Source organism: Rhinopithecus roxellana, chromosome 16 (assembly GCF_007565055.1).
Source record: "Rhinopithecus roxellana isolate Shanxi Qingling chromosome 16, ASM756505v1, whole genome shotgun sequence".
Taxonomy (NCBI): Eukaryota; Metazoa; Chordata; class Mammalia; order Primates; family Cercopithecidae; genus Rhinopithecus; species Rhinopithecus roxellana.
Window position 1 is genome coordinate 63,469,817 of NC_044564.1, and position 25,315 is coordinate 63,495,131.

A 25,315-nucleotide genomic window follows, 5' to 3' on the forward strand; every position below is an offset into this window, starting at 1 on the left:
TGTGCAAATGGTAAGATCAGAAGTACCTGTATCTAAGGTACTCGAGAAAACATACCTACAAATTTCTGAATCCATAAAATACCTTTTTGGTGAGATTCTCATGTATGTATCCAAATGTGAAAAGTCATGGATCATGACATTGCTGTTTATATTTACTATTAAGACAATTAGGCGAAAAATTTATAACAAATAGGCTTACAAAAATGGCCATTTTTATGTCATTGGTCATTAAATAGAACATAATGCAACACCAAGCAAAACATGAATATGTTTTTATTTGTAAGGTGTCTAAAACTTGGAATTGACCTCTAAGTCTTTATATGTTTTACTAAAGCTTTGGGTAGATAAATATATTAATTGGGGTCAGGCGCCATGGCTCATGCCTGTAATCCTATCACTTTGGGAGGCCAAGTCCGGCAGATCACTTGAGTCCAGGAATTCAAGACCAGAGTGGCTAACATAGCAAATCCCTGTCTCTAATAAAACTATGCAAAAAATTAACTGGACATGGTGGCACATGCCTGAAGTCTCAGCTACTTGTTAGGCTGAGGTGGGAAGATCGCTTGAGCCTAGGAGATGGAGGTTTCAGTTGAACCGAGATGGTGCCACTGCACTTCATCCTGGGTGACAGAGCAAGACCCCATCTCAAAAACAAATGTGTGTGTGTATGCGTGTGTGTGTGTGTATAGATAGATATATGTATATCTATCTATCTATCTATATATATATATAAAATCATTCTTGCTGAATTGGTTCAACAATGTAGAGAGAATAGATCAACTTCTTTTAATGTAAGAGGTGTGGTTTTTGTACTGTTGTACCAGAGGCCCTCCAACTGGAATATTGATCAGGTTGTGATAATCTTTCAAAGAGCTTATTTAATAGAGTTATGTTTCTTTATCTTTTAGCCATATATATATATATATATATATATACACTCTATATATATATACACTTGTATTTGTGTGTATATATATTTGGCCAAACATATATATCATATATGACATATATTATGATATATCATATATGTATTATATATGTATTTATGATACATGTATTATATTACATATAATACATATATATTATATATGACATATATGATATATAATATATGTAATATATGATATCATATTATATATTATATGATACTATATATATGATATAATATACGCTACAATATATTATATATATATGATATATATTATATATCATATATATTTGTGTGTGTGTGTGTGTATATATATTTGGCTAAAAGATAAAGAAACATAACTTATTAAGCTCTTTGAAAGATTATCACAACCTGATCAATATTGTAGTTGGAGGGCCTCTGGTATAATAGTACAAAAATCACACCTCTTACATTACAAGAAGTTGATCTATTCTCTTTACGTTGTTGAACCAATTCAGCAAGAATGATTTTGATCAATGGACAGAATAAATAATGACCTCTGGATTTGAATTTATATCTCACAAACAAACAATAATCAAAATATTCACAAACATTTCTGTTACATCCCACAGAGTCTAAAATTTTATTCTTCAGATACAATATATTGGATTAGAATTGTAGCCTAAGAAATCTTGTGAAAATAAAAATGCCGATGGGAAAGATAATGAATTCAATCTAGCTTTAAGGCTCCTTGGGGCCTATTTTGCTCACTGTTGAATTGCTCAAGCATAGCATAGACCAATCCAGGTATTAATCATTAATTAAAAGTTAGCTGAATAAATGCATAAATAAGCATATTTTTGTTAAAAAAACAGATTCCAGATGTAGAAAAGTTTAGAGTTAATTGATAACTTATTTAGTCTTATTTGGCTATAGGAACTTTATTTAATTTCCCTAAACTCTAATTTTTTAAGCTGTAAAACAGATAGAATAATGTAAAATTCAATTGATTGTCCCAAAGACGAAGGGGAAAAGAGTTGTAGCAAGATGTGCTAGGCTATCAATCAATGACAGTAGTCTAATGTCATTCATTTTACCTTGTTAATAGAAACATCATTATCAGTATGTTGAGTAACCAGGAGTAACAGAGAGGAAATGTGTGAGGTAAAACTACAGTGAGGGACAACATCAAAACAAAATTTGCCTCTGTTTCAAGAATTTCTAAGTTAGTAAAAAATTAAGGTAATATATGGGACAGTCCTATTCACTTAAATTCACTATTTTGACACAGCTTTTGTTCTTGTATCACAGGAACTGGGAGAGTTTATTTATTCAGGTTTTCTGCTAAAGGAATTCAATTGTTAAATAAGTAATAAGAAGCAATGAAAAATTCTAAATAGAACCTAGAACCTCACAAATATTCTATATTTGCCAAAAACTATTAGACCAGAACAAGTTCTTACATTTTTTGGCCACTGTACAGAAACCATCACCCTATAATTTTTCTCCTCACATGTGTCAGTTGTTTTCTCTTGCTCACCTCCAGAATCTTGTGATTTGGAAACTGTAATTTAACTAATAACAGTCATGACTTGGTAATATTTAAAATATCCTCCCAATGCAGGAAATGCATATAGCTTTGTTTGAAGTTTGTGTCTGTCAGGGGAAGAAGGCATTTCAAAGAAAGATATTTACATTTCAAATAGATGTTCTCAATGCTTGTACTTCCTTCAGTCGTTTATAATTCAATCAATTGGATATGAAGTGCTGATGCTGAAATGCAGAAGAAGAAAGTTCTCATTCTCTCAACTTTAAAAGTATCTAAATTAAATCTGTCTCTGGTCAGTAATGGATGTGCAAACACTCTGAATACTGCCCTGACTTAAAAAGGAGTTGTTTTAAAATGGCTTGAAGGTTATAAAAAAACACATTTCCACTAACACAAAAGGAAACAACCTCACTTCTAAAATGTTATGTACTAGGAATATAATCCACTTACTATAAAAATATTGAGGGATATATAGAAAATGAATATAAATAGTCTGGCTGCCATAGCATGCACACTCATATGAGTCTGTGTGTAGGAGTATGAGGAGGTAGCTTCTGTTTTGTGAGTTAAAATTAAGTATTAAATACTTCATTTGGAAATGTAGCCATTATATATGTTTCTATCTATATCATATAAAATATAGTTAATGTATAGTATATGCTATAATTTATATGTAATATATGATATATATTTATAATATATATATATAGGATAAAAATAGAGGACGGAGTCTTTCTGTTTTGGCAGTCTGGGAGTGATTTTTTTTTCCAATTCTCTTTAACTCCCTCTTTACTAGCAACTAGATATTCCATCCATGTTTATCAAATGAATGCTTGATGCCCTTCTAAGTGATTAGGGAATGGTGGGGCAATTATCTTTGATGATAGGTTATTTGCTATTCCTACCCACCAACATAGGTAAATTGGAGTAGATGGCCAAAGAAACAGAAATAGAATGGTGCATACAGGAAAAAAAAAAAAAAAAAAAGACTGCATTAAAAAAATCAGCAAAAAGGGCAAAATATCCCCAAAATGAACAATTTCTCAAGGACTCATTTCTTCCTAGTGACTATCAGAAAAACCAGTGCTGTGGTAGGAAGAAATGAGGCAGTTCGGGTTCTATGAGAACTGTCATCAGTCCTGCAGTATAAAACAAGCCAATAAAACTAATCTACAAGGGGCTTTTAGATTTTGATTAGATTGTAGATTGCAAGCATTTTTTGAAGTTTCTTTAAAAATAGCAATTGATTTTCCCCTCTAACCAAGCAATTTAATCTCTGGTACAAGTCTCAAAGCCAGCTGTGGGATAATGGGTTTCCCTACAGGATCAGTGAGCTAGCAGCAATACACCTGCCACTTGGCTTCTAAAATAATCATTTGGCAAAGATAATTTTGTTGGGCAGGATTAAAGGTTAACAACCTTTGTTAGGGCTCTTTAGTGCCAGAATAAGTCAAGGACCACATTCAACTCACCATTCCTTCCTCTTTCAGTTTTGTTGCTCTTTGTGATTAACAGAAATTGAGACAAACATGTTTTTTAGTTGCACAATGCCTAATACTTATTCAAATATGCATGTATTTATGTAAAATATATTAAATTTATGGCATGCTCTCAGCACCATGCCAGAAAATGGGAAGTAAATATGAGAGAAGCAGAGGATCTTGTACAAACAAAGAAAAGAAATTTAAAGAAAAAGCTGAATCTGATTGAATAGCCAGGCAGAATTAAATTTACAGATCTTGCTTTTTCTCTGGGAAAAGGAAACAGTGAATGCTCCGGAATTGCACTTGGCTTGACTTTGTAGATGTAACTTCTAATGTACAACTATTTTCCAGCCATTACCATGAAGTCCCCTGCCTGGGTCCAGGGTGTTTTGTAAGGAAGACATTTAGTAATAGGTCCCAGTGACTGTGCAGAGAAAGGAGAAAATGGACTGGGGAAGAACTACTGAAGTAAAAATTAGGGAATGGAAATGGCAGGAGGAGGCGGCAGTATAAGCAGTGAGTGGTACCTAAGGATCGATAGCCAAAACAAAGTGTATTGCCTCCAACATTGCTTCTTGAGAAGATATGTAAACTCATATTCCTGGGTCTTTGCTGGTAACTGTCCCCACTTTGTGCCAGAAAGGTTCTCAGTGGCTTAGCAAAGCCACAGTTACAGGATGCTAAAAACAAACCTACCATAAACTTACAAACTTCAGTTAAGTCTCATCAATTCTTGATATTAACTGAAGTGTCACTTTAAGCAACACATAACTATAAGATCTCTTCTTTTCTTATTTTGGAACACAAAAATAATAACTCCTGCCTAGAATGTTTTATAGAGACATTATGAGGAATAACATATTACTTTATAATAGTAAATAAATTGCCACTATTATTATTATATTAACCTATTATTTATTGCACACGCAAAATGTTTCAGACACTGTTTGAAACATGTTACATGCATTATCCTAATATGTCATAACAAAATGATACCTTTAAGGTAAAATGTAAAGAAAAATGACAAGAGATTTAACTTATAAAATTATTTCTCCCTTTCTGTGTGTGTATGAGAGTCTCTCTCTAGCATATTATTTTCTCTATTATTAAACCAAACAAATATCCATATAAAGTTTGAAGAATATAGAAAATAGAAAAGAGGAAAACATTGCGCATTCCCATCATCCAGACACAATTCTTAATACTTGGATATGGAAGTTTGCCTTTGTTCTTGCCTTTTAATAAAGCTCCGAGATTTGCCATTGAGTAGTTGGATGATTGCTTTTATTAAAGTTATCTCATCCTGCCATTTTTACAGAATTGAATTTTTTTTTTTTACTCTGTAATAACCATTTAGATAATAGGGTGATGCAGTGACATAAGCACTCAGATAATTTTAGTAATTCCATTTTGGATAGCTTGAATATGATGTAAAGGGTATAGCCAAGTAGAGAAATGTAATCCATTGTGTATTAAGATTATTGCCCATAGCCAGCTTTATTTTTTATTCCTATGTGTTTATTAAAGACATACAGCTCCTCACTTTTATGTAAGTTTATTTGGCAATCCTATTTATGTACTTTGCAAATTTTTGGTAAAACCAGTTTATCTTATCTGAACTAAGTCTACTAAAAATTTATCTGTTAGATTTGCTTTATATAAATTATTTATAAAAATCTAACACATGAAATTTAAAAATATAAATTAATATGTAATTCAATCACAGATGAATGACCCAAAGTAATTTCAGATATTCTATTTATTAACATAATATAAATTCACTTGAGTTTTTCTTTTATCATTTAAAATTATTCATTCTACAGAGACTTCTCAATGTTTTAGAATAAATTATTTTATTCACACAGAATAACCCCCCACATTTATTTTATTTTATTTTATTTTATTTTATTTTATTTTATTTTATTTTATTTTATTTTATTTTATTTTCCTTCAGGCAGGATCTAGCAGTCACACAATCTTGGCTCATTGCAGCCTCAACCTCCTGGACTCCAGTGATCCTCCTGCTTCAGTCTCCCAAGTAGCCAGAACTACAGGTGTGCATCACCACAACTGGGTAGTTTTTTTTTTAAACTTTTTTATAGATATGTGGTCTCACTATGTTGCTCAGGTTGGTCTCAAACTCCTGAGCTCAAGCGATCTTCCTGCCTCGCCCTCTCAAAGTTCTGGGATTACAGAAATGAGTCATTGCCCCTGGCCTCCCAAAAGTTGATGATAAGCAAACTAGTCTAAGTTGTTCCATGGCATTCTTGAAAGTGAACCTCATTTTTCCTGTCCTAGTTAGTCATTTATGATTTACTTTAATAAAGACCTTGGTCTTTTAAAAAATTATACCTCAAATTATCACTTGACAATACATGTTTCAAACCATAGTTCTTTAACATTGATTGGCGAAGAGTATTGGATTTGTAAGTCATGATGAAGTCATTCTTTGGCATGCCCTGCAATTAATTAGAAGCCAAGTAATAGTAAAATGCAATTAACTTGATGTGTACAAATTTTAAAAATAATCTATGAAAAAGAAAAACAGCATAAAATCACATGGAGAAATAATTTCTGTCCCAGGAAGCAATGTAACAGAAAATCCACTGCCTCTTTTAGTCCATCAATTCTTTCCTTCAGCCATTTTAATTAACATGTTAATAAATTTTCTAATAGATTTAATACCAGCTGACAATTGCAAAGTGCTTGCTAAAATAAAATCTAACACAGCAAATTTGTTACCTGCAAAAAATGTCATTATTGTCTAGTCAGCCATAACTTGCTTTTTTTTTCTCTCTGTCTTAAGGGAAAGGTTACAATTTGGGAGAAGATTTAAGCTTTAGCCCCCACATATTAAGCAGAATTAATGATCTATTTGCTTAGAAACCATATATTAGCTCCAATTTATCCATCCACTGGGTAAACGATAGACATTACTTGGTCACTATGATAGATTTGAATGCAGGCAAAAGCATCAATCAGTGTCGGCAGCTGATTAGTTGTTGGTGTCTTTGACAGGCTCTTCCATCTCACTGAATGAAAGCCAGCTGATTGCTTTCACGTCTCTCCACATCCATTGCCCTCCACTGCCAGTATATTACCTAGCTAATGCTGAGGGTAGAAATTTCTCTGTGTCAGCTAACAGTGAATTTCTCCACTTCGCTTATGATTACATCCACGCTGATCTCCTTCAAATTACAGAATGAGGCTGGTCAACAGTGTGTGGAAATGTGAACCTTTAAAGCAGCAAGTAGAAATGGGTGAAAACAGTTGTGTTTTAATAATAACATCTGTTCTCCTTAAGGCAGAAAAGTGACATATAATGTACTTTCTTAAAATGTACTTTTTTAGATGACATGTTAAAAATTGAATGTGTCGAGATTAAAAGCTGCTAGTTGAGAAATAAATGACTGTAATAGGAGGAAAACATTACCCTTGAGATGAATTCAGGTTCTGAAAGCACAATAGCAATTAGCACTAAAACGATCATTAAATTGATGTTCATTTGCTCTTAAAGTTTGCTCAGGCCAATCTTTTATTGCTGGAATATATATTCAGACTCCATTATAAACATTATAGCTTATCTGTGAGCCTGGAAAACAGATGGCGTGAATTTATTTGCAGAAATATTTGAGCAAGTAGAAAGATATGAATTTTGACTTCTTTGACACCCAGACTTGTCTGGCATATGTGCAACTGTTGTTGCTAAACACATAAAAGAAACAGAACGTCCGTAAGCAGAATGAATTTCTTAATTAATTTAACTTTCATTTGTCTACTGAAGTCAGGGTGATAGTATCAAGTACTAAGAAGCCATTTATATATGTTTCAAATGATACTACATCATAGATTCAACAGCAAGGCAATTCCATGTTCTTCCTTTTTTTTTTTTTTTTTTTTTTTGACTTTATCTACCAGATTGTGTGTTCAATGCTGGAGGTTATTCAACAGATAAACATTAATACCTTCAATTTACAATTAGCAATAATGTATATTCCAGATTTTACTCTATAGCCCATAATTAACGAATGTGGAAATTGAGTACAATTGTAGAATTATAAATTTCTAAATTTCATGTAAATTTTTAAAGAAATCTAAAAAAATAAATATAAATGTAAATAGTATTTGTAAACATAATCACATAACTGGAATTAGTTTTGAGTTTTGCTTTGAATTATCTAAACACATGTCATTTGACCATTTTTATTCAGAAGGGATAGGTAAGTAATATTTAATTGTATTAGAAATGTGAAAACAGAATTAAAAGTCCATGAAGAGAGTGGTGCCTATGGTGACCCCTGCTTAACTGATATAACATCTTCCCAGACTGAGTTGTTCAGACGTGATGTGTGATGCAGAGAAAAATTCACAACTAACAGGTATCATGTATTAAAGTAATGAGTAACTAATTTCTATATCCTAACTGATCTTATGAAAAAAATATATATTTATGATTGACAATTATATTTAGTTCAATTTATCTTATTTAGCTCAATTTATTTGTTTTAAATATTATAGTCAGAAGAGAGACTATTTTAAAATACATGAATCTAGGGCAAACTCAGTGTTAGAATATTTGTAAAGATGTTACAATGTTAGAATAAAACGTGTACCTGTAAACATGTCATGCATATAGTAAACTGCTAGTCAAATAATAACTATGTAAGTAACATATATGTTTAACTAGACATATATTTGTATAGAACAGATCTCCCTAGGCCTCGGTCAGTCTAATGAAATAAAATGTTCTCCATTATGACCCAAGCAAAAAAGAAAACTTGCCTCCAAAGTGAATTTAGTCATTTATGTTATGATACATAAGGTAATTAGTCAGAGTCATAACTAGAAATCACTGGTTATCCTAGAAAAATTGTTCTAACTAAAGATGTTTTTGGAGCATGATATAAGACTCCTCTCCTTCCTGGTTGGAAATGCAACAAAGCATCTGCTTACAACAGAATGAAAATGTATGAAATCATATATGGAGAGACTAAGAAAGATCATGTAAAGACCCAAGGTCTGGATTTGCTAGCCAAAAGCATCATTGTTAATTAAAGTTATTATTCTGGAAAATACTTATCCACAATCAATTCAGAGTCAAGAACCTGCTCCCTCATTAAACTAAGGACATTTCGAAAATAGAGAAAATGGCTTTAGCCCAAATTGTTTCCTGCTTTACTACCTATAGTAGAGAAAATTGAAAATAACCTAAATAGCAAATAGTAGAAGGATAGTTAAGTATGCAATATTACATCCACTTATCATGGTATTATCGCGGAGGTGACCTCAGGCACCTCAGACATGGGCCTGTAAACGGAAAATCCTTGGAAATAATCTTTAACATCACCATATCTCACACTAAACATTCATAGGGGTACCAGGATTGTTCAACATTGGATATGTGCGCCTTATGAGCAAGCAGCATTGCGTGTCTGGACCAGTCAGGGAGCCCTGTTGAAATATTAAAGAGAGCATGTCATGCCTAGAAGAATCTTCACTTTGACTAGCATCAGTCATACTTTCAGGTTTCCATGGGCACCTTGTGTGAAGTTGGAAGCTGCAACATTATCTGGGAATACGCTGTTTCAGCACCTGCACTATGTCCAAATACCTAGGCTCTGCATCTTTTGTTATTAAAGAATCTTTACAATGCCTGTTTCTAGAGTCTTTCTGTCAACCACATTATAATTCATTTTGATAACAGCACAATTATGATGTAATTAAAATTATATGTATACAGAGAAAGTAAGATAATGTTAAATTCTTATTCTACAATGCTAAGTAGAAAATGGTAGGATACAAATTTGAATATATGCTTTTAGAAAACAATTGATCTTTTAAAAAGATTTTAAAATACTTCTATCTGCTAATAATTACTATAAAATAATTGTGTTTTCTTTCCTCTTATTTAAACTTTATAATGGACATATGCTACTTTAAACAGAAATAGCACATTTATTTTCAATTAATCTGCCTCATGTATTTCTCCCTTATAAATAAAAGAATCTGTGAAATTTGTAACCTGTTCAAACTGAGCAAATAACTGGGGCTATATTAAACATTGATAGATTTATGTCAGAAATTGAAGGTAAAAATAAGGCTATAGCTAGTTCTTTCTATTTTTTATCATCTTCAGTCCCTTGAAGATATCTACATGCTACCTACAGTGTAAAGATTTCTTTATTCCTAAGCCAAATTTCCAAGATCAGAATATACAGAAAGATTGTCAACAACACCATTCTGTAAGGCTTGAGAAATAATAATAACTCAGTTATGATCATGGACCATTAGGTGTGTCAGAAACAAATTCTGGGTTATGCATAGTCACATAGACTAAATGCCTGGGAGTTTAAAAGAGAGCTGAGGCCTGCTAAAATAGATAGGTGGGATTTTTCTAGTGGGAAATGGATATCCTTTTTATTTATGTTTATTTATGTCTAATACAAATAATAGGGGATATATATATTGCTACTTTTGACATCAAAATTACAAAAAATTTGTCATTGTTAAATTCAAGCAACAAAGTATTAGTATGAAAACAATAATATGATAAACTATTGTTATCTAGCATATTAATCTACAAAATCAAGAATAAACAACAAATCATATACAAATTAAACAAAAGCGATGAACAGATAGTTCACTGAAGAGGAAACATATTAAGTCTATAACAAAAGAGTCAGTCAATTGCAATTATTTATGGGTAAATTAAAACTTAAGACACGACTCACTCCTTAAATTACCAAATACTAAAGTCTATCCTAGTTGCATCCTGCTGAGCAAGTCTTTAAAATACACACACACACGTATATAGTGAAGTTGTAAATTGGTACAACCTTAAAACAATTTTTTAATACTCAGAAATATGTAAATTTTTTATTAGTAATTACCCAGCAATATCACTGCCAGGTATGCATGTACATTTTTTTTCTTTTTTTGAGTCAGAGTCTTGTTCTGTTGCCTAGGCTGGAGTGCAGTGGTGTGATCTTGGCTCACTGCAATCTCTGCTTCCCGGGTTCAAGCTATTCTCCTGCCTCAGCTTCCCAAGTAGCTGGGATTACAGATGCATGGCCACGCCCAGCTGATTTTTGTATTTTTAGTAGAGATGGGATTTCACCATGTGTCATGTTGGCCAGGCTGATCTTGAACTCCTGACCTTATGGCCTGCCCGTCTTGGTCTCCCAAAGTGCTGGGATTACAGGCGTGAACCTACATTTTTACAAGGAGAACTGAGAAGTGTTGACTTTTATCAACAATCCAGAGTTTCAAAATCATTCTCAGTTTACCTACATTTTTACAAGGGGAACTGAGAATGATTTTGAAACTCTGGATTGTTAATAAAAGTAAATATTTGTGAACAACCTATTACTTCTGAAGACAAAATATGGTATAATCATGTGAGATAATACTTTGTAGCAGATAAATAATAAACTAAGTTTATGTGTGAACCTGAATAAATCTCAAAGTATGATATTGAGTGAAAACAGCAAGTTTCAGAATTTTTAAGTGCAATAAGTCTTTATGTTAATTTTAAAAAATGTATAAGCATGCAAAATGGTTAAATATGCAGTCTATTTTATCACAACTGTGATTCTGTAATGTGAATTGGCTTATATCCAATTAGTAAGCATAAGAATGATGTCAGTATAATAGGAAAGCAGTATTAGTTTATGCATATTTTTTGTCAGCCCAATATTTTCCACCACCAAGTAATAGTATCTGCATATACAAGATACAGAGGTACACAGCACCGAACATGATGTGAATTCACCAGTGGTTCTCTGAAGTGGGTCATGGAAAACCCCTGGGGTTCTCAAGAGCCTTCCCGCAAGTCCACAGGTTAAAATTATTATCTTAATTAATCAAATCAATATATTATTTACTTCTTTAATTTTCATATTCTCAGAAAATACAGAAGAGTTTTTCAGAGGCTATGTGGTGTGTAATTTTGTGACAGACTGAAAACAGAAACAGGTATAAACATCCAATGGATTTTTATTAAACACAACATTACAAAGATTTATAAAAATGTAAGACACTGTTACTATTCTTACTTTTTGTTTGAAAAATATTATTTCATAAAATTTTATGTTTATATATGAGAGTTTTACTATCACTTTTTTTTTTATTATACTTTAAGTTCTAGGGTACATGTGCATAACGTGCAGGTTTGTTACATATGTATATTTGTGCCATGTTGGTGTGCTGCACCCATCAACTCGTCAGCACCCATCAATTCATCATTTATATCATGTATAACTCCCCAATGCAATCCCTCCCTCCTCCCCCCTCCCCATGATAGGCCCCAGTGTGTGATGTTCCCCTTCCCGAGTCCAAGTGATCTCATTGTTCAGTTCCCACCTATGAGTGAGAACATGCGGTGTTTGGTTTTCTGTTCTTGTGATAGTTTGCTAAGAATGATGGTTTCCAGCTGCATCCATGTCCCTACAAAGGACGCAAACTCATCCTATTTTATGGCTGCATAGTATTCCATGGTATTTATGTGCCACATTTTCTTAATCCAGTCTGTCACAGATGGACATTTGGGTTGATTCCAAGTCTTTGCTATTGTGAATAGTGCTGCAATAAACATATGTGTGCATGTGTCTTTGTAGTAGAATAATTTATAATCCTTTGGGTATATACCCAGTAGTGGGATGGCTGGGTCATATGGTGCATCTAGTTCTAGATCCTTGAGGAATTGCCATACTGTTTTCCATAATGGTTGAACTAGTTTACAATCCCACCAACAGTGTAAAAGTGTTCCTATTTCTCCACATCCTCTCCAACACCTGTTGTTTCCTGATTTTTTAATGATTGCCATTCTAACTGGTGTGAGATGGTATCTCATTGTGGTTTTGATTTGCATTTCTCTGATGGCGAGTGATGATGAGCATTTTTTCATGTGTCTGTTGGCTGTATGAATGTCTTCTTTTGAGAAATGTCTGTTCATATCGTTTGCCCACTTTTTGATGGGGTTGTTTGTTTTTTTCTTGTATATTTGTTTGAGTTCTTTGAAGATTCTGGATATTAGCCCTTTGTCAGATGCGTAGATTGCAAAAATTTTCTCCCAGTCTGTAGGTTGCCTGTTCACTCTGATGGTAGTTTCTTTTGCTGTGCAGAAGCTCTTTAGTTTAATGAGATCCCATTTGTCAATTTTGGCTTTTGCTGCCGTTGCTTTTGGTGTTTTAGACATGAAGTCCTTGCCCATGCCTATGTCCTGAATGGTACTACCTAGGTTTTCTTCTAGGGTTCTTATGGTATTAGGTCTAACATTTAAGTCTCTAATCCACCTTGAATTAATCTTCGTATAAGGATTAAGGAAAGGATCCAGTTTCAGCTTTCTACTTATGGCTAGCCAATTTTCCCAGCACCATTTATTAAATAGGGAATCCTTTCCCCATTTCTTGTTTCTCTCAGGTTTGTCAAAGATCAGATGGCTGTAGATGTGTGGTATTATTTCTGAGGACTCTGTTCTGTTCCGTTGGTCTATATCTCTGTTTTGGTACCAGTACCATGCTGTTTTGGTGACTGTAGCCTTGTAGTATAGTTTGAAGTCAGGTAGCGTGACGCCTCCAGCTTTGTCCTTTTGACTTAGGATTGTCTTGGCAATGCGGGCTCTTTTTTGGTTCCATATGAACTTTAAAGCAGTTTTTTTCCAATTCTGTGAAGAAGCTCATTGGTAGCTTGATGGGGATGGCATTGAATCTATAAATAACCTTGGGCAGTATGGCCATTTTCATGATATTGATTCTTCCTATCCATGAGCATGGTATGTTCTTCCATTTGTTTGTGTCCTCTTTGATTTCACTGAGCAGTGGTTTGTAGTTCTCCTTGAAGAGGTCCTTGACATCCCTTGTAAGTTGGATTCCTAGGTATTTTATTCTCTTTGAAGCCATTGTGAATGAAAGTTCATTCCTGACAGAGATTTAGATTATTATAGTGAACTGGTTAATTATTCTGCATAAATAAAAGCTCTTTGGAACACTCAGTAACTTTAGAGTGTGGGGAATTTTGAGAACAATAGTTTTGAGAACACTTGTGCTGTATATTTTTGTATTTTAACTCACTTGTTTTTTCTTGGAAGTCATTGATACAAAATGCTTAATAATACTTGTGTGTTTATTGTTGTCTGCATAATTTAGCATACTGAATCCTTCCTTGTAGTTCCTACTATCGAATTATCTTTATTATTTTTAAATATGTTATGAGTTTTCTAGAGTCTTTTTATGTAAAGGAAATTTAATGCCTTTGAAATTAGTGCTATAGTTTTGAGAATTTTCGTTGTTGTCATTTCATTGTTTTATTCTGCTGGTTACAAAGTTGTATAGGTTATGAATGGTCTACCACATTCTGGTTTTCTTATGGCTATTTTAGTGAGTCACTTTATAGAAAGTGACATTTTCAAAAATGTTTATACTGTATTTTTGTAGAAACTCTTACAGTATGATACCATTTTAGTAAATTTAACCACACATAAACATACCAGATATCAAAATATAGTTAGATATTTGAGTGTGTATAAAATGTAAAATAGGAAAAAACCAAGGCCATAGTGTAAAGGTGTGTTAGTGCTGCCAGTGCTTGATGCGCTGGACATGACCCAGGAAGCTGGATAAAATTAAACTTTTATTTAAAATATACTTAAAATTAATATGAGAATGTATTAAGTTACAAAATACAATAATTGGTACATTGGTCTTCTTTTTTATTTTTGGCCTTTCCTGTGTATTTAACTTTTTTTCAAACTGAAATTTTAATTTAAAATTACAGGTTATAATTCGCTTAATCTTAACCCATGGCCCCATTTTAGAAGGAAACACAAACATAAAAATTAAGTAGTTACACAAGTAAAGCAGAAAGTAGTTTATATTCTTTCAAATCTTGACATGCTAAACTCAATTTACAGTTTTGCTATTTTGCAATTAGTCATGTATTGTCAAGTTTACTTATTGATAATTGGGTGGCGTTTTTAAGAGACAAGCAAGGAAATATGCTGTCAAAATATGTGGAAAGAAAATGTTACATTTATCCTAGAGGTGGTTGGTATACTTACAAACTTTTTTTGAAGAGCCACATAGTCAATATTTAGATTTTGCTAGCAATGGACAATCTCTGCCACATATCTTTTTAAGTAATTTTTTAAAAATGTAAACATTGGTCTTATCTTGGGGCTGTATAAAAACAGGGCCAAGGGCAGGATTTGGTTTACAGGCCATAGTTTGCAGACCCCTGCTTGGATCACATAATATTCCTGGGAAGTATATCTAGATTAAAAAGTTAAAAAAAAAGAACAGGACAAATATGGTACACATTTAATTACTAAATTGATGTTAATCTTTTAAAATTAATAGAAAAGAACTTAATTTTCACGACCACAGAAACAGTATTTCTTCTAATATTGTTTATTCACAATATAATGTTCTGTTTAATAATAAAATTCTAAAACTTACCTGCTAGAGACTGATTTTTAGGTAACATAAAAACTTTTTTTTTCTTTTCTTTTTTTTTTTTTTTATTATACTTTAAGTTCTAGGGTACATGTGCATAACGTGCAGGTTTGTTACATATGTATACTTATGCCATGTTGGTGTGCTGCACCCATCAACTCGTCAGCACCCATCAATTCATCATTTATATCATGTATAACTCCCAATGCAATCCCTCCCCCTTCCCCCCTCCCCATGATATGCCCCAGTGTGTGATGTTCCCCTTCCCGAGTCCAAGTGATCTCATTGTTCAGTTCCCACCTATGAGTGAGAACATGCGGTGTTTGGTTTTCTGTTCTTGTGATAGTTTGCTAAGAATGATGGTTTCCAGCTGCATCCATGTCCCTACAAAGGACGCAAACTCATCCTTTTTTTATGGCTGCATAGTATTCCATGGTGTATATGTGCCACATTTTCTTAATCCAGTCTGTCACAGATGGACATTTGGGTTGATTCCAAGTCTTTGCTATTGTGAATAGTGCTGCAATAAATATACATGTGCATGTGTCTTTGTAGTAGAATAATTTATAATCCTTTGGGTATATACCCAGTAGTGGGATGGCTGGGTCATATGGTACATCTAGTTCTAGATCCTTGAGGAATTGCCATACTGTTTTCCATAATGGTTGAACTAGTTTACAATCCCACCAACAGTGTAAAAGTGTTCCTATTTCTCCACATCCTCTCCAACACCTGTTGTTTCCTGACTTTTTAATGATTGCCATTCTAACTGGTGTGAGATGGTATCTCATTGTGGTTTTGATTTGCATTTCTCTGATGGCGAGTGATGATGGGCATTTTTCATGTGTCTGTTGGCTGTATGAATGTCTTCTTTTGAGAAATGTCTGTTCATATCCTTTGCCCACTTTTTGATGGGGTTGTTTGTTTTTTTCTTGTATATTTGTTTGAGTTCTTTGAAGATTCTGGATATTAGCCCTTTGTCAGATGAGTAGATTGCAAAAATTTTCTCCCATTCTGTAGGTTGCCTGTTCACTCTGGTGGTAGTTTCTTTTGCTGTGCAGAAGCTCTTTAGTTTAATTAGATCCCATTTGTCAATTTTGGCTTTTGCTGCCGTTGCTTTTGGTGTTTTAGACATGAAGTCCTTGCCCATGCCTATGTCCTGAATGGTATTACCTAGATTTTCTTCTCGGATTTTTATGGTATTAGGTCTAACATTTAAGTCTCTAATCCACCTTGAATTAATCTTCGTATAAGGAGTAAGGAAAGGATCCAGTTTCAGCTTTCTACTTATGGCTAGCCAATTTTCCTAGCACCATTTATTAAATAGGGAATCCTTTCCCCATTTCTTGTTTCTCTCAGGTTTGTCAAAGATCAGATGGCTGTAGATGTGTGGTATTATTTCTGAGGACTCTGTTCTGTTCCATTGGTCTATATCTCTGTTTTGGTACCAGTACCATGCTGTTTTGGTGACTGTAGCCTTGTAGCATAATTTGAAGTCAGGTAGCGTGACGCCTCCAGCTTTGTCCTTTTGACTTAGGATTGTCTTGGCAATGCAAGCTCTTTTTTGGTTCCATATGAACTTTAAAGCAGTTTTTTCCAATTCTGTGAAGAAGCTCATTGGTAGCTTGATGGGGATGGCATTGAATCTAAAAATAACCTTGGGCAGTATGGCCATTTTCACGATATTGATTCTTCCTATCCATGAGCATGGTATGTTCTTCCATTTGTTTGTGTGCTCTTTGATTTCACTGAGCAGTGGTTTGTAGCTCTCCTTGAAGAGGTCCTTGACATCCCTTGTAAGTTGAATTCCTAGGTATTTAATTCTCTTTGAAGCAATTGTGAATGGAAGTTCATTCATGATTTGGCTCTCTGTTTGTCCGTTACTGGTGTATAAGAATGCTTGTGATTTTTGCACATTAATTTTGTATCCTGAGACTTTGCTGAAGTTGCTTATCAGCTTAAGAAGATTTTGGGCTGAGACAATGGGGTTTTCTAAATATACAATCATGTCATCTGCATACAGGGACAATTTGACTTCTTCTTTTCCTAACTGAATACCCTTGATTTCTTTCTCTTGCCTGATTGCCCTAGCCAGAACTTCCAACACTATGTTGAATAGGAGTGGTGAGAGAGGGCATCCCTGTCTTGTACCAGTTTTCAAAGGGAATTTTTCCAGTTTTTGCCCATTCAGTATGATATTAGCTGTGGGTTTGTCATAAATAGCTCTTATTATTTTGAGGTACGTTCCATCAATACAGAATCTATTGAGTGTTTTTAGCATGAAGGGCTGTTGAATTTTGTCAAAAGCCTTTTCTACATCTATTGAGATAATCATGTGGTTCTTGTCTTTGGTTCTGTTTATATGCTGGATTACTTTTATTGATTTGCGAATGTTGAACCAGCCTTGCATCCCAGGGATGAAGCCCACTTGATCATGGTGGATAAGCTTTTGGATGTGCTGCTGCATCCAGTTTGCCAGTATTTTATTGAGGATTTTTGCATCAATGTTCATCAGGGATATTGGTCTAAAATTCTCTTTTTTGTTGTGTCTCTGCCAGGCTTTGGTATCAGGATGATGTTGGCCTCATAAAATGAGTTAGGGAGGATTCCCTCTTTTTCTATTGATTGGAATAGTTTCAGAAAGAATGGTACCAGCTCCTCCTTGTACGTCTGGTAGAATTCAGCTGTGAATCCATCTGGTCCTGGACTTCTTTTGGTGGGTAGGCTATTAATTGTTGCCTCAATTTCAGAGCCTGCTATTGGTCTATTCAGGGATTCAACTTCTTCCTGGTTTAGTCTTGGGAGAGTGTAAGTGTCCAGGAAATTATCCATTTCTTCTAGATTTTCTAGTTGATTTGCATAGAGGTGTTTATAGTATTCTCTGATGATAGTTTGTATTTCTGTGGGGTCGGTGGTGATATCCCCCTTATCATTTTTTATTGCGTCTATTTGATTCCTCTCTCTTTTCTTCTTTATTAGTCTTGCTAGTGGTCTGTCAATTTTGTTGATCTTTTCAAAAAACCAACTCCTGGATTCATTGATGTTTTGGAGGGTTTTTTTGTCTGTATCTCCTTCAGTTCTGCTCTGATCTTAGTTATTTCTTGCCTTCTGCTAGCTTTTGAATGTGTTTGCTCTTGCCTCTCTAGTTCTTTTAATTGTGATGTTAGAGTATCAATTTTAGATGTTACCTGCTTTCTCTTGTGGGCATTTAGTGCTATAAATTTCCCTCTACACACTGCTTTAAATGTGTCCCAGAGATTCTGGTATGTTGTATCTTTGTTCTCATTGGTTTCAAAGAACATCTTTATTTCTGCTTTCATTTCGTTATGTACCCAGTAGTCATTCAGGAGCAGGTTATTCAGTTACCATGTAGTTGAGTGGTTTTGACTGAGTTTCTTAGTCCTGAGTTCTAGTTTGATTGCACTGTGGTCTGAGAGACAGTTTGTTATAATTTCTGTTCTTTTACATTTGCTGAGGAATGCTTTACTTCCAATTATGTGGTCAATTTTGGAATAAGTGTGATGTGGTGCTGAGAAGAATGTATATTCTGTTGATTTAGGGTGGAGAGTTCTATAGATGTCTATTAGGTCCGCTTGGTGCAGAGATGAGTTCAATTCCTGGATATCCTTGTTAACTTTCTGTCTCGTTGATCTGTCTAATGTTGACAGTGGAGTGTTGAAGTCTCCCATTATTATTGTATGGGAGTCTAAGTCTCTTTGTAAGTCTCTAAGGACTTGCTTTATGAATCTGGGTGCTCCTGTATTGGGTGCATATATATTTAGGATAGTTAGCTCTTCCTGTTGAATTGATCCCTTTACCATTATGTAATGGCCTTCTTTGTCTCTTTTGATCTTTGATGGTTTAAAGTCTGTTTTATCAGAGACTAGGATTGCAGCCCCTGCTTTTTTTTTTGTTCTCCATTTGCTTGGTAGATCTTCCTCCATCCCTTTATTTTGAGCCTATGTATGTCTCTGCGTGTGAGATGGGTCTCCTGAATACAGCAGACTGATGGGTCTTGACTCTTTATCCATTTTGCCAGTCTGTGTCTTTTAATTGGAGCATTTAGTCCATTTACATTTAAGGTTAATATTGTTATGTGTGAACTTGATCCTGCCATTATGATATTAACTGGTTATTTTGCTCGTTAGTTGATGCAGTTTCTTCGTAGCCTCGATGGTCTTTACATTTTGGCATGTTTTTGCAATGGCTGGTACCGGTTGTTCCTTTCCATGTTTAGGGCTTCCTTCAGGGTCTCTTGTAAGGCAGGCCTGGTGGTGACAAAATCTCTAAGCATTTGCTTATCTGTAAAGGATTTTATTTCTCCTTCACTTATGAAACTTAGTTTTTCTGGATATGAAATTCTGGGTTGAAAATTCTTTTCTTTAAGAACGTTGAATATTGCCCCCCACTCTCTTCTGGCTTGTAGAGTTTCTGCCGAGAGATCTGCTGTTATTCTGATGGGCTTCCCTTTGTGGGTAACCCGACCTATCTCTCTGGCTGCCCTTAAGATTTTTTCCTTCATTTCAACTTTGGTGAATCTGGCAATGATGTGTCTTGGAGTTGCTCTTCTGGAGGAGTATCTTTGTGGCGTTCTCTGTATTTCCTGAATTTGAATGTTGGCCTGCCCTACTAGGTTGGGGAAGTTCTCCTGGATGATATCCTGAAGAGTGTTTTCCAACTTGGTTCCATTTTCCCCCTCACTTTCAGGCACCCCAATCAGACGTAGATTTGGTCTTTTTACATAATCCCATACTTCTTGCAGGCTTTGTTCATTTCTTTTTCTTCTTTTTTCTTTTGGTTTCTCTTCTCACTTCATTTCATTCATTTGATCCTCAATCGCTGATACTCTTTCTTCCAGTTGATCGAGTCAGTTACTGAAGCTTGTGCATTTGTCACGTATTTCTCGTGTCATGGTTTTCATCTCTGTCATTTCTTTTATGACCTTCTCTGCATTAATTATTCTAGCTATCAATTCTTCCACTCTTTTTTCAAGATTTTTAGTTTCTTTGCGCTGGGTACGTAATTCCTCCTTTAGCTCGGAGAAGTTTGATGGACTGAAGCCTTCTTCTCTCATCTCGTCCAAGTCATTCTCTGACCAGCTTTGATCCGTTGCTGGTGATGGGCTGCGCTCCTTCGCAGGGCGAGATGCGCTCTTATTTTTTTGAATTTCCAGCTTTTCTGCCCTGCTTTTTCCCCATCTTTGTGGTTTTATCTGTCTCTGGTCTTTGAAGATGGTGATGTACTGATGGGGTTTTGGTATAGGTGTCCTTCCTGTTTGATAGTTTTCCTTCTGACAGTCAGGACCCTCAGCTGTAGGTCTGTTGGAGATTGCTTGAGGTCCACTCCAGTCCCTGTTTGCCTGGGTATCAGCAGCAGAGGTTGCAGAAGATAGAATATTGCTGAACAGCGAGTGTACCTGTCTGATTCTTACTTTGGAAGCTTCCTCTCAGGGGTGTACTCCACCCTGTGAGGTGTGGGGTGTCAGACTGCCCCTAGTGGGGGATGTCTCCCAGTTAGGCTACTCAGGGGTCAGGGACCCACTTGAGCAGGCAGTCTGTCCGTTCTCAGATCTCAACCTCCGTGTTGGGAGATCCACTGCTCTCTTCAAAGCTGTGAGACAGAGATGTTGCGTCTGCAGAGGTTCTGCTGCCTTTTTGTTGTTGTTGTTGTTGTTTAGCTGTCATAAAAACTTTTAAAAATCGATGGTAGGGGATCTTTTTATCTTTTACTCTTTAATATCGAACAAATCTAATTAGCCCAAACTAGATAGATAGGGAGAAAAGAAGAAAGAGAAGGAAGTGAAGAAAAAGAGGAAGAGGAATAAAAAGTAGAAGAAGGAGAAAAGGGGGGAGTGGTGTTCAACAAAATTCAAAAAGCAGGCGCAAGTTCACATCCCCAAATATTACAATCTTCTACCAATTTGCATGATGTTTTGAACACATGAGGAAGAAAGCAGAAAGGGAACAGTTATCTCTTAGGGTGCAAATTTTCCACATTAAGTAGCATGGACCTATGGCTCAACCAAAATTTCCTGGTTTGTAATGGAAGGATATGGTTGTATGGACAGACTTCACAAGCACAGCTTGAGTTTATTTTGTGTTACAGAATTTAAAAGAAGACTTAAACTGAAGGAGGAATAATGCTAAAGACCATGTTAATAGAAGATGATATGACAGGGTAAAGAAGACATCTGGACAACAATCAGCCAAGCAGTTAAAGAATTGTAGCTTTCCACTGAAACAAAATAAAGATGGAATAAATTTATGACATGTAGGCCTTCCTTGTTAGCCAAGTAGGCATGCTGCTGTCCACAAAGCGGGAGATGGTTAGAATGAAGTTCTGAAAGCAATAATATCAAACGTGTTGTGATGAAGATTAATCTATAGATTTGGAACTAAAATGTTAAAACAGCATGACTGAATTTAAAGTTTCCTATTTTCTAATCCCTTCATAAACTATTTTCATAAAATGTGCAACTTAGAAACAACCTACATTCTCAGCAACAGAGACATGTTTACTTATATTCTGGTACATCCATCTGATTAAAATATGGACTTTAGTTAAAAATAAAGTATTAATTTTAGTCCATTAATAGTGACAAATCTATCATCTTAATGGAAGATGTTAATTGTAGAGGAAACTGGGTATAGGCTATACAGGAATGTTCTAGTATCATCACAATTGTTTTATGAATATAAAGCTATTCTGAAATGAAAAATGTTATCAAAGTATACATTAGGGGCGATGATTTTATATTTGTAGCTAGTTGTAAAATTAAGATCTAGTCCAATGGGAACATCTTCTCAAACAAAGAAGATGAGAGCATATTGTGGAGCATGGCCCAGATGAGCTGACTGTGGAGAGAATGTATAAAAGTTATGTTGACAGCAGGCAGGAAGGAGTGAGGATAGGTAAGAACAGAGTAACATGATTTTGTGTTACTTTTTTTTTTTTTTTTAAAGTTCAGCTTTTTATTGAACACATTATAAAAGAGATTTAGTCAAAAAGACCAAAGCCCGTGTCATCATCAGACTCCTCGGATTCTTCTTTCTTTGCTTCCACTTTCTTCTCCTCAGCTGGAGCAGCAGCAGTGGAGGGGGCAGGACCTCCTGCTGGTGCAGCACCAGCTGCTGGAGCAGGTCCACCAGCCCCTACGTTGCAGATGAGGCTCCCAATGTTGACATTGGCCAGGGCCTTTGCAAACAAGCCAGGCCAAAAAGGTTCAACATTCACACCGGCTGCTTTAATGAGGGCATTGATCTTATCCTCGGTAACGGTCACCTCATCATCGTGCAGAATGAGGGCCGAGTAGTGTGGGGCTGTCGCTGCCGGACGCGGTGCTAGTCGCTGGAAGAAGTGAGGGCCTCACCCCAACGCGGCCTTAGCTTCCTCGGAAGAACCGAGCACCTTCCCGGCAGCTGAGGAAAGGGGTTACTTTGTATAGCTGCTGTAAAGTTTCAATATCGTCATCTTACTTTTTTCAGTGAAGTATGAAGTGGTATAGAACTCATATTAAAGGAGTGAAGTTGAGTGTGTTGGTTAAAGGACTGGAAAAGAATGGGACATTTCAGAACTGCTGGGCAGGGAATGGGAGAGCTTGATAAGCAAAGATAAGTTAAAGGGCTCATGGGCATTATGGTTTACACTGACAAATTTCTCCCTAAAGGAGCCTGCCTGCTCTCAACCCCCAGGTTCCATTAAACTAGGTACCAGAAGATTGCTTGGGCACTAAATGCTTTTTTAAAAGAAAACATCTCAACAAGACTTGACTCTTTCTTTTTGTTTGCCAGCTAACTACAATGTTTAGGTAATCTCTACTCTTTCAAATGTGCCTCTACATTTATGCCCTTTATGCACCTATTATACCTAATAGACTACGATTTTCCTGTTTAGACTCTTGGAACCACCTAAGTTATTGCTTAATTGTAATAGCAAATAGGTACATAGTGTTTGTGATGTGACAGACAGTGCTCTAACAGCTTTAATGATGCCGTGTAATGTTTACCACAATCTTCCGAGTTGGACCCTGTTGTTATCTCCATATTATAGACAGAAAAGTAACTTCCTCCAGGTTGCAGAGTAAGTCGCACACTTGGGGGATCTAACAGGTCTTTTAATTAATATGTTCATACTAATACACACTACCTAAAAGTGAAAATGATGTTCCCAGTCACATGGTTCTGTTTCCTGTTGAGGAGACAATTGGTTCTAAGCCATAGAGGGTATGTTGCTCAAAATCCATTAAACTTGTGATCCATATGACAACACATAATAATAAAGAAGAATAGAGTTTAACCACATACAACTTTAGTTTAGTTGTTGAATTCTAACCATATTTTAAACCAAATCTCTGCAGAGAGTAGAAAATTAAGAACATTTGGATAAATTCAAGAGAAATATGAGAAATGCATTTTATGTATTTTTAGATATTGCCAGGAAATGTACTTTTCAAAGCCTTAAGTAAATCCCTGATCTAATAAGAATATTTCAGTACAGAGGTTAAGAACATTTTCAAGGCACAAGTCCAGAGTCCTTCTGCTATGCTATTATAACTATTTTATCTTCTGTCTGTCTTTGTCTGTACATGTGTCAGATACTAAAAAAAAAAAAAAAACCCTCAGAAAGGGAACTCAAACATTGTTATAGACCTATTGCCCAGAGGGTTTCATGTTGTTAACTAATTGCACACTCCTAACTTTATTTCCCACTTTTAAATTTCTATTTCTAAAATGTAATAGATTTATTTCTAAGAGCATTTCTGAAATGATCAAAGGAAACAGCAGATCTTGTGGAAACATTCAAATGATTGTTTCCCTCACATTCTCACAAATATGTAGGACTTTAGAGAGGAAAACTTATTCATATGGGAGAAAAAACTGCAACAAATCATTGTACAAATTATTCAAAGCTTTTTAGAACTTGATTAGCAGCTGAAAAATGAGTAGCAAATGTATGTTACATAAACATAGTGGTTATGGTAAAAGAGGCCATAGAGATTAATGACACCATCTTCTTTTTGGTGTGGAAGGAAATAATTTCAAAATATTAAAGTAATTCTCTAATATCAAACAGAAAATATGTCACAAAGCTTGTAACAAATACTGTATTTAGACTGTCAGTCCATCAATTTCAACAAAAGCTGCAGAATTCAAAGAATGAAAATAATTCTTGTTCAATGTTTAAAATTTTATAATGACATGAAATCAGTTATTTTATGTCCAAATGAACACACAATATTCACAGAATATGAAACTTACAAAATAAATGATTAATGTTATTTTTTTCTCTTTTGTCCCATGTGAATAGCATAGCAAAATGATCTTAGTAAAGACAAATTGATACTATTGACAAAAAATTAAATTACTGCATTGCCAATGAGAAAAATGTCATGATTTCTGATGTTGGGTTGTAAATTAAATAATGCACAAATGGAAAATTGAATATTCTGTACATACTAATTGTGTTATTCCATTATTCCTTCCAGTGAAAAGCAAGTTTCTCTGACTTAAAGAACAGTATAATCGGGGTGGGGAACTGGGTATGTATAAGGGTTAGTACTCAGTATATTGGAAAACATAATTAGTAATATTTTGGCTACATTATTTGGTCCGAGGTTAAACATTATGAATCATCTATCATAAGTCAAAAAAAGTAATCACAAAATTTACAACTGTCCCACTAGAATTGCAGCAGAATGCCACATTCGAATTAAATGAAATCATTTCTTTAGAGTTAGACTTTTCTACTGACCACACACCCACAGGGTGACTTCAAATAAAGGAAACTCATTGTTTTTAGCCTTTATCAATAAAGCCACTTCCTGATTAAACTGGAAACAGTAGGCATCATAGCCTACATATAATAATGTCTGTACTACCAAACAAGGCTCAAGTCTTGACATCATTTATTAAGGCCACTATTTGGTCCAGGAAAGCACAGACAA

At 34.9% G+C, this 25,315-nt stretch overlaps 1 pseudogene across 1 annotated transcript; it reads right to left on the reverse strand.

Annotated features, from left to right (window-relative positions):
- Positions 1 to 22,314: 22,314 nt before the first annotated feature.
- On the reverse strand, positions 22,315 to 22,883 carry LOC115893887 (annotated as a pseudogene). Its single transcript, XR_004053909.1, has 2 exons — positions 22,848 to 22,883; positions 22,315 to 22,719 (listed from the first exon to the last, which is right to left on the reverse strand). The product of XR_004053909.1 is annotated as a 60S acidic ribosomal protein P1 pseudogene (transcript).
- Positions 22,884 to 25,315: the final 2,432 nt, after the last annotated feature.